General features: G+C 42.8%; 1 long non-coding RNA gene across 3 annotated transcripts in view; it reads left to right on the forward strand.

Moving 5' to 3' along the window:
• Positions 1 to 5,588: 5,588 nt before the first annotated feature.
• The window catches only part of LOC138773780 (uncharacterized), a 303,380-nt gene continuing 287,435 nt past the window's right edge, over positions 5,589 to 21,533 (forward strand). For all 3 annotated transcript variants that reach the window (XR_011360216.1, XR_011360217.1, XR_011360218.1), the window contains exon 1: positions 5,589 to 5,823. This is a non-coding gene — a long non-coding RNA (uncharacterized lncRNA). The remainder of the gene's footprint in view (positions 5,824 to 21,533) is intronic.

The raw sequence follows: 21,533 nt of genomic DNA on the forward strand, positions 1-21,533 counted from the left end.
ATTTTGATCCGTGTAAACATTCTTTCAACGATTTCACCTATGTGTGAGATAGGCTTAAGCAATAGCAAAACGATCGTATAACGATTTTTCCATACGATGTATTGTTTCGTCTAAACGCTGATCGCTATAAAAAAAAATGTTCATTCAAAATCGCTAATCGTGCGATCGGTTGAATTATCGCTCCGTGTAAAAGTACCATTAGTTTACATTGGTCCCTTCCCAAATTCAACCTATCCTTCCTATTTTATTAAGTGTGGTAGGAAATCTGAGCTAACAAAGAGTGGCGGATATACAAGCAGAAGAGAGTCTGAACTTAATATGAAGATACAATAGAAATCACCCAGCGTAGATTACCTGAACGCCCAGTTCCCTTTTGCATCTTCAAACACAGGGAAAAACAAACTTTATGTAAGGATGCCTTCTCACGTACCGGATTCGCAGCGGATCTCACGCTGAGAGTTTGCAGTGAAATCTGCTGTGAATCCAATACGTGTGAAGCTACCCTATGTGTTACTTATATTCAAACCAATGACCTCAGCGCTGGAAGGCAGAGATGCTGTCTGGTGAGCCACCGTTATGCCCCATTGTGGTTCTGATGTCTTGTATGTACTAAAACTTGTGGCTGTGTTCAAAAGCATAATCATTTAAAGGACAAGTGCCATGAAAAACTTTTTCCCAGTAATTGAAGCACATTACAAAGTTATATAACTCTGTAATATGCTTCAATCACCTATCTGCCTCCCTTCCCTGTCTTTTCCCCCCTCCACCCCCCACCAGGAAGTGTCCTGACTCACACAGACCTGATTACTGTCGTCACCGTCACCAAGCTCTTCTCTCAGCTCCTTCTCCTGTTACACTAGCCTCCCCCCTCCCCTGCCTTGTCAGGTGACAGGCTTGCTCAGCTCCCATTGGCTGAACAACTGCAAGCCATCACTTGTCACATCTCACTTGCTTATCTTCCCTCAGACTGACTCCGGCACATAGGCAGCTCCCTCCTCCCCTCATACCCTCTCTCCTGCTGCCGTGGACTCAGTGAAGGAGTCATGTCACTAGAGAAGATAAGCTGAGGAAGCAGAGTCACCTGACAAGGAGGGGGAGGGGAGGCTGGTGTAACAGGAGCTAGAGCAGCCCTCCTGCTGATGCCTCATCCTCACAAGAAGGAGCTGCCTGGTGACGGTGACCACAGTAATCAGGTCTGTGTGAGTCAGGACACTTCCTGGTGGGGGGTGGAGGGGGGAAGAGACAGGGAAGGGAGGCAGACAGGTGATTGAAGCACATTACAGGGTTATATAACTTTGTAATGTGCTTCAATTACTGGGAAAAAGTTTTTCATGGCACTTGTCCTTTAAAGTGATACTGTCACACCCCCCCCTTACTCTAAGTGTAATTCTCTGCACCCTCCACAAGCTTAGATGCTGCACATTTGATATTTACCTGTATAATACTTGTCTGTGCCTTCTCCCTGCTCTAAAATGGCTTAATTTTATCAGTGGAGAGTGTCACCTGGGTGGGGCTTCACAGCAGTTGGGCTCCCTCTCCTATATAGACAGTGTCACCTGGGTGGGGCTTCACAGCAGTTGGGCCCCCTCTCCTATATGGACAGTGTCACCTGGGTGGGGCTTCACAGCAGTTGGGCTCCCTCTCCTATATAGACAGTGTCACCTGGGTGGGGCTTCACAGCAGTTGGGCCCCCTCTCCTATATGGACAGTGTCACCTGGGTGGGGCTTCACAGCAGTTGGGCTCCCTCTCCTATATGGACATGAGAAAAAAAAAGAGACAGGGGGCGCTTCCTCGTGTAATAAAAGATAACCAGGTGGATGGTAGCAGGGTCTTACAGGGATCCACTCACCTGGATAGGTTGTGCAAAATTTAGGCACAACTCTATATGCAGCATAAAGGGGTGTACTCCGCAGCTGTGCTGGGGGACGTCACCACCAACGGTGGGAGAAGCAAATGCAGATGTGTAATCAGCCGATTACAGGACCAAGAGTCGAATCCACAGCAGGCATAATAAGCGCAGGAGTATTTAAATTTGCACACAACGGTGCAGCCAGGGATCGTCCAGAGGTAGATGGCATAGTAAACATATACTCTATTGCAACGTGTTTCGGCCCTATATTGTCTAACATGGGCCTTTATCAAGCAACATGCTTGATAAAGGCCCATGTTAGACAATATAGGGCCGAAACGCGTTGCAATAAAGAGTATATGTTTACTATGCCATCTACCTCTGGACGATCCCTGGCTGCACCGTTGTGTGCAAATTTAAATACTCCTGCGCTTATTATGCCTGCTGTGGATTCGACTCTTGGTCCTGTAATCGGCTGATTACACATCTCCTATATGGACAGTGTCACCTAGGCGGGGCTTCACAGCAGGTGAGCCCCCTCTCCTATATGGACAGTGTCACCTAGGCGGGGCTTCACAGCAGTTGGGCCCCCTCTCCTATATGGACAGTGTCACCTAGACGGGGCTTTACAGCAGTTGGGCCCCCTCTCCTATATGGACAGTGTCACCTAGACGGGGCTTTACAGCAGTTGGGCCCCCTCTCCTATAAGGGCAGTGTCACCTAGGCAGGGCTTCACAGCAGTTGGGCCCCCTCTCCTATATGGACAGTGTCACCTAGGCGGGGCTTCACAGCAGTTGGGCCCCCTCTCCTGTAAGGACAGTGTCACCTAGGCGGGGCTTCACAGCAGTTGGGCATTCTCTCTCCAGCTTGGAGATGGGGCCAACTGCCATAAAGCCCCGCCCAGGTAACACTGTTAACCAATGATGTATAGTGAGAGTAAAAGGGATGACAGTATCACTTTAGTGTAGATCGCAGATGGGTGATACCCAAGATGTTTTGGTTGCAAACACTTTACCATGGTGGCAAGGGTCCAGTGTTAAGGTTTAGGCCAGTGCTTCTCAAACTTTTTCTACTGGAGCCTCACCCAACGGACCAAGGCAATGCTTGGGCCTTACCAGACTGACCAAGAGGGTGCCTGGGCCTCACTATCTATGGTAAAAGTCCATTTAAAAGCTGAATACAATGCTAGGGCTAGCTTACACCCATCTACCAAGCTCTAGATTCTAATAAAGTAAGTACAAAATAAATTAATAATGTCGTTAAAATTGATATTTTTGTGAACAGCAAAAGGACTGTGCAGATCATAGACACTTTTGTGAAAACTGGCTCCCCAGCTGGGCCTCACCAACAACTAGGGCCGCCTCACAGTTTGAGAAGCACTGGTTTTGGCCATGTTCACACACTGTTGACATGCCTTCAATTTTTTTGGAACCTGTCATTTAACAGACGATATTTGCTGTTAAATGACGGGTGTCCAACTAAAACTGCGGTGATTTTTGCATTGTGTGAGCATAGTGTAGAGAAGGCATGGGAAAAATTCCACTGCGGTGCCCTGTCGCTCTCTTTATATAGAATATTTCTCATATCTCTGGGTGGATACTGGCATTTATACTGTCACTGAATGGAGGGTGGGGTGTAATGACTGTAAATCTAGGGGGTTGTTTTGTTTTGTATTTATTTAGCATTCCAAGGAAGAAGTACATAATAGACCCTGCTGATAATATAAAGAGCTATTGTCATATTTTAGGAACTTTGAAGAAAATAGTTGGATGCAGTCCCAGAAAGGCAAATGGGAATCACCGAGCTGCTTCTGGCAACTCACATAGTAATGATCATAATTACACTCCTCAACAAGGAAACATTAGAAAGGAAATTCATTGGAATTATGGAATCCACAGACATGTTAATGATATGCAAATTATAAAAAAAAACAAAAAACAAACATCTTCGTTTATTCTGCCTGACATTGTGATGAAAAAAAAAAACGGCTCCTGGAACTCTTCGGAAAAGTGGCAGTACCCCTGGTTCTACGACCAAATCAATGTAACGCTAAGTAACTAGTGTACCTGAATGAAGCCTTGTCTTGGCGGTGACAGCCCGCTCAGCCAATCACTGACCAGAGCAGGACACCACTCCCTCAGTGACTGTTTTTTTTCCTGTGTTCATTGTTTTTTTTATCAAAGAGGTCAATCCATGCCCTTGATTTTTTACTTTAAGGGCCCGTTCACACTGAGTAAAAGTGGTGGAATTTCAAGTCTGTGCCGTCAATTCTTTGGGCAGATAACGGTGGTGCATGAGACATGGCATGGAAGCAATGTGACGTGCGTCCGCTTGAAATGCCGCCACTTTTACTGCCCGGTACAGGGACAAAGATAGTTACACCCTATGAAGCTGATCACCAGGCCAGGAATCAGTGTATTTTTTAAATAGCAATAACAATTAATCAAGGCTGGGAAACTTGTGGACTGTTCACACTACAGAATCAGTGCGGAACTTCAAGCAAAGCAAGCGCTGCGGAAATCGCTTGAAGTTCCGCCTGTTCCATTGATTCAATAGGATGTCTCTCACGCTCCGCCGTCCGCCCAAAGAATTGATTGCACTGAAGCACTTTTGTATAAGTGTATTGTGTATATGTGTATATTGTGTATACGTGTATTGTGTATATGTGTATATTGTGTATACGTGTATTGTGTATATGTGTATATTGTGTATATGTGTATATTGTGTATACATGTATACGTGTATATTGTGTATATGTGTATATTGTGTATACGTGTATTGTGTATATTGTGTATATGTGTATATTGTGTATACGTGTATATGTGTATATTGTGTATATGTGTATTGTGTATATGTGTATATTGTGTATATGTGTATATTGTGTATACATGTATACGTGTATATTGTGTATTGTGTATATGTGTATATTGTGTATATGTGTATTGTGTATATGTGTGTATTGTGTATATGAGTGTTGTGTATATGTGTATATTGTGTGTTGTGTATACGTGTATATTGTGTATATGTGTATATTGTGTATACGAGTGTTGTGTATATGTGTATATTGTGTGTTGTGTATACGTGTATATTGTGTATTGTGTATATGTGTATATTGTGTATACGTGTATATTGTGTATACGTGTATTGTGTATACGTGTATTGTGTATTGTGTATATGTGTATATTGTGTATATATGTATATTGTGTGTTGTGTATATGTGTATATTGTGTATACGAGTGTTGTGTATATGTGTATATTGTGTGTTGTGTATACGTGTATATTGTGTATACGAGTGTTGTGTATATGTGTATATTGTGTGTTGTGTATACGTGTATATTGTGTATATGGATATATAGATTTTTGGCTATCACTTATATGTTTTACTTTCCCTGTTTGTATTTCTTGCGCTGATGTTATTTATGTTACATGTGGTGGATTCTATCACTTCTATTCATTCTTATGGAGGGTATGAGGCATCATATTTATTATCAGGGCTGCTATGGTTTATTATTTTATAGATCGTGAATTTGTATTAGTTTGGGTTTATTATATATGTATATACAGTAGTTATGGGTGTAGCACGTGACTATGGTATAACTGTGGCGCCTCATGAGTTAACCACCCGCTAGTGTCCTGCACCTGATACCCTCCCCCGTGTTTCCCTCAGAGAACATCGCGGAGCGCGCGCATCTTCTGCCTCACGAGCCGGCGCCTCATTCATTACCAGGCAGAAAAGCGCGCCACTCCAGCAGCCGGGAGCGCGCCCCAAGTGGGTGTGAGGGGAGAGCGGGCGCGCGTATGTGTGTGTGACAGCTTCAGGCTGCCTGTTGACAGCTCTCTGCGGGGAAGCGCAGGTTATGAGCTGTCAGAGAGCAGCCAGGCAGCTTTCTATAACTTTGAGGTCCATACAGACTGCACAATACAGAGACAGACACCGTAACCACTGCAGGCTAGGTCTGTCACTGCCCAACAGGTAAGTGCTGCACCTGTCACCTGGTTATATGCTATATACTGCTGTCACCTGGTTATATGCTATATACAGCTGTCACCTGGTTATATGCTATATACTGCTGTCACCTGGTTATATGCTATATACAGCTGTCACCTGGTTATATGCTATATACAGCTGTCACCTGGTTATATGCTATATACTGCTGTCACCTGGTTATATGCTATATACAGCTGTCACCTGGTTATATGCTATATACTGCTGTTATATGCTATATACAGCTGTCACCTGGTTATATGCTATATACTGCTGTCACCTGGTTATATGCTATATACTGCTGTCACCTGGTTATATGCTATATACAGCTGTCACCTGGTTATATGCTATATACTGCTGTTATATGCTATATACAGCTGTCACCTGGTTATATGCTACATACAGCTGTCACCTGGTTATATGCTATATACTGCTGTCACCTGGTTATATGCTATACACAGCTGTCACCTGGTTATATGCTATATACTGCTGTCACCTGGTTATATGCTATATACAGCTGTCACCTGGTTATATGCTATATACTGCTGTTATATGCTATATACAGCTGTCACCTGGTTATATGCTATATACTGCTGTTATATGCTATATACAGCTGTCACCTGGTTATATGCTACATACTGCTGTCACCTGGTTATATGCTATATACTGCTGTTATATGCTATATACAGCTGTCACCTGGTTATATGCTATATACTGCTGTCACCTGGTTATATGCTATACACAGCTGTCACCTGGTTATATGCTATATACAGCTGTCACCTGGTTATATGCTATATACTGCTGTTATATGCTATATACAGCTGTCACCTGGTTATATGCTATATACAGCTGTCACCTGGTTATATGCTATATACAGCTGTCACCTGGTTATATGCTATATACAGCTGTCACCTGGTTATATGCTATATACTGCTGTCACCTGGTTATATGCTATATACTGCTGTCACCTGGTTATATGCTATATACTGCTGTTACCTGGTTATATGCTATATACTGCTGTCACCTGGTTATATGCTATACACAGCTGTCACCTGGTTATATGCTATATACTGCTGTCACCTGGTTATATGCTATATACAGCTGTCACCTGGTTATATGCTATATACAGCTGTCACCTGGTTATATGCTATATACAGCTGTTATATGCTATATACTGCTGTTATATGCTATATACAGCTGTCACCTGGTTATATGCTATATACTGCTGTTATATGCTATATACAGCTGTCACCTGGTTATATGCTATATACAGCTGTCACCTGGTTATATGCTATATACTGCTGTCACCTGGTTATATGCTATATACTGCTGTCACCTGGTTATATGCTATATACAGCTGTCACCTGGTTATATGCTATATACTGCTGTCACCTGGTTATATGCTATATACTGCTGTTATATGCTATATACAGCTGTCACCTGGTTATATGCTATATACTGCTGTCACCTGGTTATATGCTATATACAGCTGTCACCTGGTTATATGCTATATACAGCTTTCACCTGGTTATATGCTATATACTGCTGTTATATGCTATATACAGCTGTCACCTGGTTATATGCTACATACAGCTGTCACCTGGTTATATGCTATATACAGCTGTCACTTGGTTATATGCTATATACTGCTGTCACCTGGTTATATGCTATATACAGCTGTCACCTGGTTATATGCTATATACTGCTGTCACCTGGTTATATGCTATATACAGCTGTCACCTGGTTATATGCTATATACTGCTGTCACCTGGTTATATGCTATATACTGCTGTTATATGCTATATACAGCTGTCACCTGGTTATATGCTATATACTGCTGTCACCTGGTTATATGCTATATACTGCTGTTACCTGGTTATATGCTACATACAGCTGTCACCTGGTTATATGCTATATACAGCTGTCACCTGGTTATATGCTATATACTGCTGTCACCTGGTTATATGCTATATACAGCTGTCACCTGGTTATATGCTATATACTGCTGTCACCTGGTTATATGCTATATACTGCTGTCACCTGGTTATATGCTATATACTGCTGTCACCTGGTTATATGCTACATACAGCTGTCACCTGGTTATATGCTATATACAGCTGTCACCTGGTTATATGCTATATACAGCTGTCACCTGGTTATATGCTATATACAGCTGTCACCTGGTTATATGCTATATACAGCTGTCACCTGGTTATATGCTATATACTGCTGTCACCTGGTTATATGCTATATACTGCTGTTACCTGGTTATATGCTACATACAGCTGTCACCTGGTTATATGCTATATACAGCTGTCACCTGGTTATATGCTATATACACCTGTCATCTGGCCATATGCTATATACACCTGTCACCTGGTTATATGCTATATACTGCTGCTATATGCTATATACAGCTGTCACCTGGTTATATGCTATATACTGCTGTCACCTGGTTATATGCTATATACTGCTGTTATATGCTATATACAGCTGTCACCTGGTTATATGCTATATACTGCTGTTATATGCTATATACAGCTGTCACCTGGTTATATGCTATATACTGCTGTTATATGCTATATACAGCTGTCAACTGGTTATATGCTATATACACCTGTCACCTGGTTATGTGCTATATACAGCTGTCATTCTAGTGTCACAGACCATACAGAGAGCTGCTGTGCCTGTCATTTAGTTATAAAAAACTGGGACACTATACCTAGCTGTACTTACCTGTGCACATGCTAGGAGTTGTAGTATTATACCATAGCACCTGGACATTGTACTTCCCTGTGCACATGCTAGGAGTTGTAGTATTATACTATAGCACCTGGACATTGTACTTCTCTGTGTACATGCTAGGAGTTGTAGTAGTATAGCACCTGGCCATTGTACTTCCCTGTGCACATGCTAGGAGTTGTAGTAGTATAACACCTGGGCATTGTACTTCCCTGTGCACATGATAGGAGTTGTAGTATTATACCATAGCACCTGGACAAGCACAGCACAACTACTTTCCCTTCTTTGATGTCTTAGATTGAAGCTTTGATGCTTGTCTTACATGACAGCTGCTACCTGGCTGCTGAATCATTACCCAAAGCAAAGTTATGTAACAATAGTCGCCTCCATGTATTGTTATTCTGCAGACAGCTCTGACCTCATAAACGTTCCGATAAATCATACAGTGTAGATGGATTGAAATACAGAATTACATTAGTTTTAACTTAAAAAAAAAAATTCTACACCAGGTAATTTCCCCCCCTATTTTTTAAAGCAGTATATATAGCAGTATACTACGGAGTGAGAGTTATATAGCAGTATATTGCTGCTGCCGGTCGCTGCTATCAGTGGAGCCGCACTGATACCTTCTGTTCTTTCCTGTACAATTTAAAATTGCTGCTTCACACAGAGAAAAAAACCTGCAAAGAGGAAGTGTAAGTGTGGTGGATGGCGAGTGTACACAGACTTCTGTAACTCCACCGAAACTTCCTGTTTCTTTTAAAAGATTAATTCTGAAATTCAAATAAAGCTGAAGCGATGCCGGCGGATAGCCGCAGATGGGGTTACGTGACAGCCTGCTGCCGTCATGTGACCTTTTTTGGCGCCACTTACAAAATAGATTGCATCCAGCACGCTGCACTGTACTTGTGGTAGTATCCGCTTCTATACCATGTGCTACAGTGGCTGGTTAGGGTATGTTCACACTACAGAATAGGAGAGGAATGTAAAGCGTAAACATAATACTCCAATGGGATATCTAGAGGCATGCTGTCTAACATTGACTTGTAATGGTCTTGGCAATTCTTTTATGTTCAGTGTTAGTAAGTAATGATGGTATGCCATACTGTTGTATATCATACCCTGTTTCCCCAAAAATAAGACATCCCCTGAAAAGAAGACCTAGTAGAGGTTTTGCAGAGTTGTCCCTTACCTTCACCATCTGTTGCAGAGCAGATAACCGCTATCTGCCGCCAACCCCAAAGCTCCCTTTCGCCTGCTGCCATCCCCGTTGTCCCCTAACACCAGATGTAGAACTGCACATAGTCTGCCGTTATTCCATCACCTGCCGCCATACTGTACGCTGTCCCTGCTGAGCTGTAAGAGTGGGCTGTGGTGAGCTCCCCTTGGTGGCCGGAAGCTGCTATACTGTACGCTGTCCCTACTGTGCTGTGGTGAGTTCCCCCTGGTGGCTGGAAGCCACCATACCGTACGCTGTCCCTGCTGTGCTGTACTAGTGTGCTGTGCTGAGCTCTCCCTGTTGACTGAAAGCTGCTATACCATACTCTGTCCCTGCTGTGCTGTAGGAGTGTGCTATGGTGAGCTCCCCCTGTTGACCGGGAGCCGCCATACCGTACGCTGTCCCTGCTGTGCTGTAGGAGTGTGCTGTGGTGAGCTCCTTGATGGCCGGGAGCCGCCATACCGTACGCTGTCCCTGCTGTGCTGTAGGAGTGTGCTGTGGTGAGCTCCTTGATGGCCGGGAGCCGTCATACCGTACGCTGTCCCTGCTGTGCTGTGGTGAGCTCCCCCTGGTGGCTGGAAGCCTCCATACCACACGCTCTGTCCCTGCTGTACATGTGAAAGTGAATTCTTCTTCATGGAAAACTAAGACATCCCCTGAACATAAGACCCAGCACATCTTTGGGAACTAAAATTAATATAAGACACTGTCTTATTTTCAGAGAAACCCTGTATATAGAAGTGGAAGGGGCATATGACATAATAAAGATTTGCCGGAGGTTGAAGGGTCAGAAGAAACAGGTCTCACCTCTGTATACATAATATTGTATGATGTATTCTTACTGATGACATGGTTGACATACAATCTGCAGATGTCCTTCCTTACATCACTGACATTTGATACAACCTTTTGTAGAGGAGACTATATGCACCACATGAATAAAATATGGCTGATTTATTTTTGTCCAATGGAGATATATCAAACATAAGCAGGGGTGTAACGTGAAGATCCTGGTCCTGATCCTGAAGCTAGACTTTGTTCAACAACCGTACAGGATGTGGATACATACTAAAAGTCAATATTAACTTGTATAACTACTTAATATTCACATTCTGTGTTTATAGCTCATGTGTTCTTCTGTAGGTAGAAAGAACGTATACAGCAGCCTATCTAGTCTTTGAAAAACGATTATAAGGACACTCCGGCAAAATCTTTTCTATCAAATCAACTCGCTGCAGGGAGTTATATAGATTTGTAATTTACTATTTAAAAATCTTGAATATTTCAGTACTTATCAGAAAGTTATACAAACTTGTGAATGTCTGTTTAAAAATCTCTAGTCTTCAAGTACTTATCAGCTGCTGTATGTCCTGCAGGAAGTGGTGTATTCTCTTCAGTCTGACACAGTGCTCTCTGCTGCCACCTCTGTCCATGCAAGAAAAGGGGTCAGTGGAGCCTCAGTTATGAGTCTCAAAACACAGGAATAGACGGATATCCCTTCAGGGAAGAAAACCTGTTCCCAAGAGGTGCCTCCCAGTGGGGGGATCACCCACCCACCCACTCTGATATGTAGCCCCTTAAAGTGAGTCTGTACTCACAATCTGCTAACCCCCCCCCCCACACACACACACTGTACTGTCAGCTGCTTTTAATCCAAGATCTGTCCTGGACAAGTGATGAATAGGAGAAATCCTGCCAGGGGCATTCCTAATGATGAAGAGGGTGGGTTGGAGGGGCGGTGCAGGGCTAGGGCACACACACTCTAGGCCACGTCAATTTGACACAGGGCTGCAAGTTTAAAAGTTGTTTTTTAGGACAATAACTGCATCACCTGCCGAACGGACCCCAGGACAGATGTCTTAAAATCAGCTATCCGAAGGTACAAGCGGTTTAAGGGGGGCAGATTGTGGGTACAGAGTCCCTTTAAGTCCCACTCAGTTGGGCACAAATAGGGAAATACCAGGGTGGCCCCTTTTGCATCAAAGTCTTAACTTAGTTGCGAGTATTACCACATGACAAGGGTAAGACCAAGGCCAGGTAACCATGTACAGGCAGCTTTCCCCTCATTAGTGTGCCGCAGAATTTTGGCTAACAGGGGCAATGAAAAGTAGACCAACAAAACGCAACAATCACTGAGCTAAGTCAAGAACTGTCCAGAGCTGGAGAGGTTTTCTATGGGGATTTGCTGCTGCTCTGGACAGTTCCTGACATGGACAGAGGTGGCAGCAGAGAGCACTGTGTCAGACTGGAGAGAATACACCACTTACTGCAGGACATACAGCAGCTGATAAGTACTGGAAGACTGGAGATTTTATAATAGAAATAAATTACAAATTTATGTAACTTTCTGACACTGGTCTGCCTTTGGCCGGTCTACTTATTTTAACGAATATAACGAGTGGGCTGGCTGGGGGTAGATCGGTGCACTGGGGGCTGTCATCCCGCCCCTAGTGCACCAGAATCATAAGGAATAAACTAATATCACAGAAAAGGCACAGAGGATAAAGGTAAAATACTGATCTTCATCCTCAGCGCCCCGTGCGCTATAGGGACATATGAGCAGCTTAGAGTCTTCTAACCTGCTAATAGTTTCCCTTTAAACACATTAAAAATTCCACTAAAACATAAAAAAAAAAAAATGTTTACAGTGTGTTTTTTTTAATGTCCCGTTTTAAAAGTCTTGAAAGACCCTGTTGTTGAAGCCGTCCTTGTAATTTCAAACATGATGTTCCTTGCCGCAATCTATACATTTTGTGTTACAGCTGTAGATGTGGTGTTTATTAGAGTAAAATTATGACATTCATGAACTTTTTTTGTTTTGTTACCTTTCTGCTCTGGCATTATTGGTGTATGTGACTTGGCAGGTAATCCTAGAAGTAAACACTAAAGGAATGTAAATTTACTTTTGGATTGGTCGCACTGCAAACAGCAAAAACCACATAAGAACATAGGTTTCCCGAGTGATCTTAGTTCCTATGGGATCGTTTTTATTCTTATTTTTCTTTACAAGCTGTTTATATTTCCTTAAATTGGAACTATCAGCAGGTTACACGAATCTAACCTGCTGCTATGTCCCTATTGCACAGGAGATGCTGAGGAGAAAGCTATGTCCCTTATAGTGCGTCCCTTATAGTGCGTCCCTTATAGTGCGTCCCTTATAGTGCGTCCCTTATAGTGCGTCCCTTATAGTGCTTTCCTTATAGTGCGTCCCTTATAGTGCGTCTCTTATAGTATGACCCTTACCTTCCTCCTCAGCGCCTTTGCGGTGCAGTTAGTAGTTTGCTCCATGGACCATTAGGAGCACTGCCCACCCCCATAGCACTGTCCCGGTCGTTTCTAATTATAGTCAATGGAGCGGGCAGGCTGGGGGATCGGCACTATGGGGGCGGGCAGTGCTCCTAATGGTCTTAGCGGACCGTGGAGCAAACAACTAACTGCACCAGAACGGATGACTATACTATAAGAGACATTTCTTCCTCCTTGGCGTCTCCTGTGCAATATGGGGATTAATCTAATTAATCTAATCTGCTGATTGTTCTCCTTTAAATCAGTCAAGGTATCCCAGAATATCAAGAATACAAATAACAAGATTAAAAAATAAATAAAATAATTTTACAATTTTACAAGCCTCAATCTAACTGATCAACGCTATGCAGAAACTTAGCATTGATCAGTACTTATAAAAGTCGCCTAGAGCGTATACGTTACCTGGTCCCCGCTCCGGCTTGCTTCAGGGCTCCTGGTGTCTTCACGTCCCACTCAGCCAATCAGTGCGCTGCGGCGGGGCAGCGCACTGATTGGCCCAGCGGGACCTGCCGGGAACCCCAGAAGCAAGCCGGAGCGGGGACCAGGTGAGGAATACGCTCCGGCGGCCGGGGGTTGTGCATCCTGCTGCAAGTTTGTCTGCCCATATGTGCACAGGGCAGGGATCCGCAATGAGAAACTCGCTGCGGATCCGTCCAGTGAGTTTGTACCCTAGGGGATCTGCAGCAGATTTAATGGCCTAGATTTAAAGTTGCAGATTCAAAGTAAATCTGCGCCATCAAATCTGCTGCAGATCCTGTGTGTGTGATCGCACCCTAAAAATACAAAAAAACCTTCCCTAATAAAACTTATTAAAAAAAATGTAACCCCCCCCCCCTTTCCCATTTTTCAAATAAAAAACAAGCAAAAAACAAACAAACAAAACATGTTATATATTGCTGCATGAGGAATTTTCTTAATTATTAAAATAAAACATTATTGATCCCGCACAGAGATCGGCATATATGAAAAATAACGCCAAACGGTTTGGTGATATCATCTATTAGATAAAATGGAATAAAAAGCTAAAAAAAAATGTCCTGTTCACCCAAATCTGGTGACTAGTCACTGACTGGCTGAAGCAGTAAAGCAGCCAGTCCATCAGCCGTGTCGTGATGACGGCAGTGCAGGAGATCCCAGAGCAGTGATCCGGCGTTGAAGATGCACAGGGAGAGGTGAGTTTCCCTTTGTAATTTCCCCCATGCCTTGCCATTTTAAAACAAACAAGCAAACAAATCCTGAGGCTGGACTTCTTATTTAAATAAAATTCATGCCTTCCAGTATTTATCAGCTGCTGTATGTCCTACAGGAAGTGGTGTATTCATTCTAGCCTCATACATGCTGTCTGCTGCCACCTCTGTCCATGTCAGGAACTGTCTAGAGCAGTCGATGTTTGTAGGGGTTTGGAAAGAACTACATGACCTTCTTCTGCATACAGCAGCCTATAAGGACCAGAAAACTATTTTTTTTTTTTTTTTTTAATAGTAATATCTGTATAACTTTCTGGCACCAGTTGATATGAAATGTTCCCCTCTCCTCCCTGTTTCCCTAGAATACCCTTTAAAGGGTTAAAAAAAGATTTAACCCGGTTTAATCCCCACCCATAATCTAAGCTTGTGTGTAATAGGTTTCTTTTACATGAATTAGTAGGTTTGTCAGCATCACATCCTGACTCAGAGCCTGAAGCTGCCGAAAATCCTCACTGCCTGCTCCACTCTGTCTCCTCTCCTCTGTCCTCCCCCTCCCTTCTGAGACAGAGGTCACATGATCTCTGTCTCTTCTGCTGGTAGGTAATCTATAACACCTGGTCTCTGGAGTTTCCCTTTAAAGGAGAAGTCCAGTGAAATTGAAAAAAGGCAGTTGGGGAGGGGTGGGGGAAATTAACGAACAAAATAAACTCACCTGTCCCCTTTGCCTCTGTAGTGCTGATCCTGGGACCTGCTGATGGCCACTGGATGTTATTTCTGTCTGGAATACAGATACATCATGTACCTGGTTCCTCCAGATGCAACATCACGGCCTGGCTGAGCAATCGCCCACCCCTCTCATTGATTGGCTGAGCGGAAATCAATCATCGAGGTTCATAACGTTGCAGCTGGAGGAGCTACAGGACACAGGCGGCTGTCAACATTACCCGGGAGCAGCGATACAGGCACAAGGATAGGTAAGTATGAATTGTTTATTATTTTCCCGCACCCCCTGGCTTTCTCCCTTTTTTTTTTAAATTTCATGAAACTCATTTAAGTTTATTTGTAGCATCTTTATTTCAAAGCTTATATAACATGTACTGTCATCTCATGTATAGTCATATTGATTTACCAGTTCATGAGTAAATAACGTAGCTCAGGCTACAGTTTATTGTTGTTTTTTTAAGTTAGTGTGGACCATACCTTCCTGGAATGAAACAGATGTGGGAGGTGTGTTTGGGCCTTCATGTCTGATTGACATATATTTCTGCATCTTGTTTTATTATGCCTTTTATAGAAGTATGTGTATACTTTGAATTTAGTCCTGCAATAACTCTGAGGGCCGACTTTCCTCCATATAACTATGCATTTGGAGAAACTATGGAGATTAGGAGGGAAACTAAAAGGGGTTATCCAGGTAACAAAAACAATATTCTAAATGATCCCCCTTCCCTATACCAACCTATGTCTAATATACATATATAACCTATCTTACACCCTTCCCCTATTTTTTTTTCTCATATTTACCCGCTCTGAACATCTAAAATATTTTTCTCTCTGTCCACTCTGACAACGCTCATACCTACACCATGTGCGCGTCGGCTCTGCTACACCATGCGCGCATCAGCTCTGCTACATGATCAGCTAGTATGGAATACATACTGGGGTGATGTGATGCAAAATGAGTGATAAAAACAGTCCTGTGTTTACTGTGCAATAGTAATTACAGCAGTAAGCAGGAAAGTAAGTTAAGGGGGCGAGAACGGAAATACGACCACTCAGGGAGATGCATGATGGGAAATGTAGTTTCCTATCTTGGATATAGATCGATAACTTTCTGACATCAGTTGATTTGAAAGAAATAAAATTTGCCAGAGTTCCCCTTTAATCTCCGAATTAATTGTTATATACAGCGTGGAGAATGCGTGCTTAGAAAGAGACCCTGGCTCCCAATTCAAAATACCATTGATTTAGAAAGAATTTCATCATTTATGATAAAAAAAAAACCATGACAACAGTAGAGGTACACTTTAATTTGGAGGAGTTTGTGTTCTATCCAGAATAAGACTGTTATACTGAGAAAGGATGGGCGGGAGACTTGTACATTAACTAATTTATGAATCAATACTACAAACTTGCTCACACTTTAGCTTTCACTATTGACCACAAAAACTTAGCGGGGACTAAAAACATGCTTGACACCGAACACCCTGCTAAACCAAACCGCAAAGCTTCGAACAGTACAAGGTAGAGTGGATCTTATTTCCTTACCACCACTCTATTTGTTATGTAGAATATTCTGCAGTAACGGAACAAGTCTATCTCCATAGAACCTGAATGTAGCCCATCGGGAGCACACATGTACGGTAGTTTTTGGTTTGCATGTTCATTAGATTTACTGTTACTAGAGGACACTTTAGGCTTTTGTGATGAAAAGCGGCAGAGCTAAAAATGATAACTTCTGCTCCACAGAAATAATATTTTGCTGTAATAAATAAGTAGAAAGACGAGCAGTGTCCAGTGGTGACCTACACGTGCACTGGTATTATTCCTCCCGGAGGAACCCGAGGAAATATAGACAACCTGCAATGGTTGTTCAATGTCAATAGGTCTAATACTAATTATAAGCATCTGATGAGTTCTTTTTTTTTTCTTTCAAATCAACTGGTGCCAGAAATTTGTAATTTACTTCTATTTAAGAAATATCCAGTCTTCCAGTACTTACCAACTTCTGTATGTCCTGCAGGAAGTGGTGTATTCTTTCCAGTCTAAGTGCTCTCTGCTGCCACCTCTGTCCAGAGCAGTAGCAGATGCCCATAGAAAACCTCTCCTGCTCTCAAGACTACACTACTTCCTGCAGGACATTCAGCAACTGATAAGTACTGGAATATTGGAAATCTTTACATTTTTAATTTTTATAAAAAATCTGGCACTTTCTGGCACCATTTGATTCGAAATAATTTTTTGGGGAAACAATCCCTGTATAGTGGCTCATATATCATAGAAAGTCATACACAGATGAGCAGTCCATCAAGAATAGAATACAGTGAGACCTTGAAATACAAGTAGCTTTTGGAAGACAAGCTAATTTATTTTTTTAAATGTACCTATAAACAAGCAAGTTTCTTAAAGTGTCAATGTCACTGTTGTTTCACAAAACTTTTAAAATGTGTCAAAAGTTTTGATCGGTCTGGGTCTGAATGTTCAGACCTGTACCGATTTTGGAGATGTCCCTATGACATGTCAAAAGTTTTGTGGCACTTTAATAGGAGCCCCCCCCCCCCCCCCATGTCCCCATCCTGATACTGTACTGGGTAGAAATCCCTCTCATTTTTACCCACTTAGGGCGGGTTCACACTGAGGAATTCTCACGGAAAATGTTAGCGGAATTCCGTCAGCTGTCCGCCGCACATCTGGGCGCCTTTCCGCCGGCCCCATAGACACCATTCTATGGGCCGGCATAATCCGCTATACGCTGAAAGAAGTGTCATGTCACTTCCTTCAGCGGATCGCGGAATACGCCGGCCCATAGAATCGTGTCTATGGAGCCGGCGGAAAAGCGCGTGCCTGTGCGGGCAGACAGCTGACGGAATTCCGCGGACATTTTCCCCGAGAATTCCTCAGTGTGAACCTGCCCTTATACCTGATCTACTCGGTCAGTGATAGGACTCCTTCCGGCTCTATTGCCTGTCCGTCTCACCACTTTTTCCCTCTGACCCCTGAATTAACCCCTTCACCCCCACCAGCAGGTGCAGCCACCTGGGCAGTTGTGTGTGTGTTAAGAAAGAGTTAACGGATCAACCCCTTGTTTACTGATACCATCTTCTTTATCTATTCAGAACACTTCACCTACCTTATTTTTGGTTTGTGGAATGAATCATCTGCATTTCAATTATTTCTTATGGAAAAATTTGCTTTGATATACGAGTGATTTGGATTACAAGCACAGTCTCAGAACCAATTGTTCTCGTAATCCAAGGTGTCACTGTATATCTACTTCTTTAGACAATTTTTTTTTTTTAGAATAATAATAACTAGAGATGAGTGAACCTCGAGCACGTCCGAACTCGAACGCTCCACGTTTGATTAGCAGTGGCTGAAGAAGTTGGATGCAGCCCTAGGGAGCCTGTGGTGCTTGAGGTTCATTTTCAGTTCATAGCATCAAAGCCCAGTACTAACCTTGTTTCCTCTGTATCCTACATTATCATACATAGACTGAATACCACAATGACTATTAGAGATGAGCGCAACTAGAGCGTGCTTAAGTTGAAACCTTCAGCATTTAAATACCAGTGGCTGAAGAAGTTAGATGCGGCCCTAGGGAGTCCTGTAAAACACAGATACAGCCTATAGTCTATGCTTTATCCTTGTTTTCCCAGACTCCCAAGTGCTGCATCCAATTTTATTAGCCACCAGTAATCAAATGTTGCACGTTTTGGATGCTCGAGTTGCGCCCACCTTTAGTGACTATAAGTTGGTAGGCAGTTTTTTACCACTATATATTAATTTCTTCTACTTCAAACAACCTTCTGTTATTTTAAGGGGGGTATGTAAAATAGAATATAATAAAAGGTGAGGTATATATAGGAAATAAGTGAGCCCAGAGTCAGCAGGATTATATATGGGCTTCTTGTTCTGTGTTCAGCATCATCATCAACCTCGGCCTAGTTATGTCTAGACATCTATTTGCTTAGATAGGTGTGGAAAATTTATTGTATGTGCTTCAGAGTCGCTTAGTTCTGATAACCATAAGGCAATTGGTGAAGCCATCTGTACTAAATGGAACATGAAACTAATAAAATGGCAAAGGCTACAGAAACAACTATGTTTAACTAAAGCATTTATGGGTTTCCTCTGCAAAGAGGAAAAGGTTTTGAATGTATAACTGGGAAAGTTATACAAATTTGTGAATGTCTGTTTAAAAATCTCTAGTCTTCAAGTACTTATCAGCTGCAGTATGTCCTGCAGGAAGTGGTGTATTCTCTCCAGTCTGACACAGTGCTCTCTGCTGCCACCTCTGTCCATGTCAGGAACTGTCCAGAGCAGCAGCAAATCCCTATAAAAAACCTCTCCTGCTCTGGACAGTTCCTGACATGGACAGAGGTGGCAGCAGAGAGTACTGTGTCAGACTGGAAAGAATACACTACTTCCTGCAGGACACACAGCAGCTGATAAGTACTGGAAGACTGGAGATTTTTAAATAAAATGGATTCACAAATTTGTATAACTTTCCAACCCCAGTTAATTTAAAAAAATTCCCTTACTCGGAATTCGCGCGTCTCTGTCTGTATCATAGACTCCATTCTATGCACAGGCGGATTCCGTCGTCCATCCAAAGAATGATCACGTTCATTCTTTGGACAGATAAAGGAATCTGCCCGTGCATTGAATAGAGTGTATGACGTGGACGGAGACGTGGCGAATTACACAGCAAATTTTCCATCAAATTTCCTCAGTGTGCACATACCCTTAAAGAGTAGTTGATCTTGTCATGGGCTGGAATAGTAGCAGTTTATCTGTGTTTTGTGTATCAACTCTTAAGAGATGCAGATACGGTCTATACTTGGTTTCATCAGGGTGGACTTTTATTTTAAGTGCTTTCTGTACTGTTAGTTAATATATTCTTTAATACTTATTCTTTAATAAGCAAACACATAGAAATCATAGTAATCAATTTATTTAAATGGGTGTAAAAGTCTATTCGTAAAAGTCTGACTAGGGAGCGATACAATGAAGCTCTCCTATTTCCAGTAAGCGATGAGGTGTGAGTTATTTCTTTTAAGCACAGGAAGTGGTTGCCCATAGTTCTGTATTGATAAGTTGTATAGGTTCAGTTATGTCGCTCCTGTAAATCAAAAGGATTGGAGCCCAGCATTACTTTGAACAAAATATCAATTTACTTCCTTTAGCATTCTGTGATATTGCAGGGCGCAGTCAGAATGAGATTATTACATGAATCAGTTATTTTAGGTGGAATCTGAGATGACTCAGTCATATCAAATATTATACAACCAGCTTCTAGGTTAACTATAGATTTTAGTTCTCTTAAGGTCGGTGTAAGAACCAATACTGAAACACCCTCTAAAATAGTAGGGATTGGATAGGGGAAATTTATCAATGCTTACATCTGTAAACTGGCCGTAAAATATTGGCCATGGCGTCTGACACTGCAAATTAGAATCTTACATTGTGCTGATGATAAACAACTGTAAAACCGTGCCGCAAGCTTGAACTATGCCTGAATAAAATGTGCCATCAGGTACAGTCCAGCTTTTTTTTTTAAACCTTAGTTGATTGGCAGTGCCACGGTCCTTTTTTTGAATTGCTGCCGCATGGTACCGCTGTTCCCATGCTTGGCGCCAGTCTATTCCTGAGCATTAGCCCGACCCGGAGCACCCCCGAGTGGGGTGATATCCCCTCCCTTCTGTGAGGTGACTCCATTGATTCTAATAGAGCCGTGTCACAGAGGGGAGGGGGTTTCATAGCATTGGGGGTGGCAGGCCTGCCCCCAGTGCTTTGGGGCAGGCTGGTGCTCAGGAATAGACCGGCGCCGAGCACGGGAACCGGGCGGCAATTTGAAAAAAGGACCACGGCTCCAGCATCCAGATAGCATCCAAAAAACTTCAGGAAGAGCCGGACACACCTGGATTGATGGTTTTAACACATGTCTTATGCCACACACCGTGCAACAAAGCGGCTCTATGGCTGAAGCCTTAGTATGGTGTCCCACTAGGGGTGTTACTATTATATACACCCTTCGCAAAAGTCTGTACTTTTTGTGGTCTTATTATGGTGAAAGTAGTATTAAGAGTTGACCACTAGATGTCGCTGAATTATGTATTGGTATGTGGAAGCTGCACAGCTGAAGGATCACAAAGGGTTATTGTGTTTTTGTGTACCGGAATCTGTAGACCAGTAGGATTTCTGCTCCCTTTTTTCCTATCACCTCTCTTCTCTGTTCCTTTATTGCACTCTGTTCACCCAATCACAGCGCACCCTACACGCTGTAGAGGAAGATAGTTCCATGGGTGGGGGAGGAGCAAGAGCTTTCCGTTCAGGACGGTGTGGAGAAAGGACACAAGCCAGATAGCTTTTCACAGCGGTCTTGTCCAGGCCCTGGCCCTCTGCCAGGTCCCCAAAAGTCAGTCTTAGCCAGTACCCCGCATGGGTAGGATGCAAGCCAACACAGTGTTACCAACCTTCATACCAGTACCCACACAAAGCGCTATGCAGTGTGAAACCTCTCA

This window comes from Dendropsophus ebraccatus, chromosome 15 (genome assembly GCF_027789765.1).
Source record: "Dendropsophus ebraccatus isolate aDenEbr1 chromosome 15, aDenEbr1.pat, whole genome shotgun sequence".
Classification (NCBI taxonomy): Eukaryota; Metazoa; Chordata; class Amphibia; order Anura; family Hylidae; genus Dendropsophus; species Dendropsophus ebraccatus.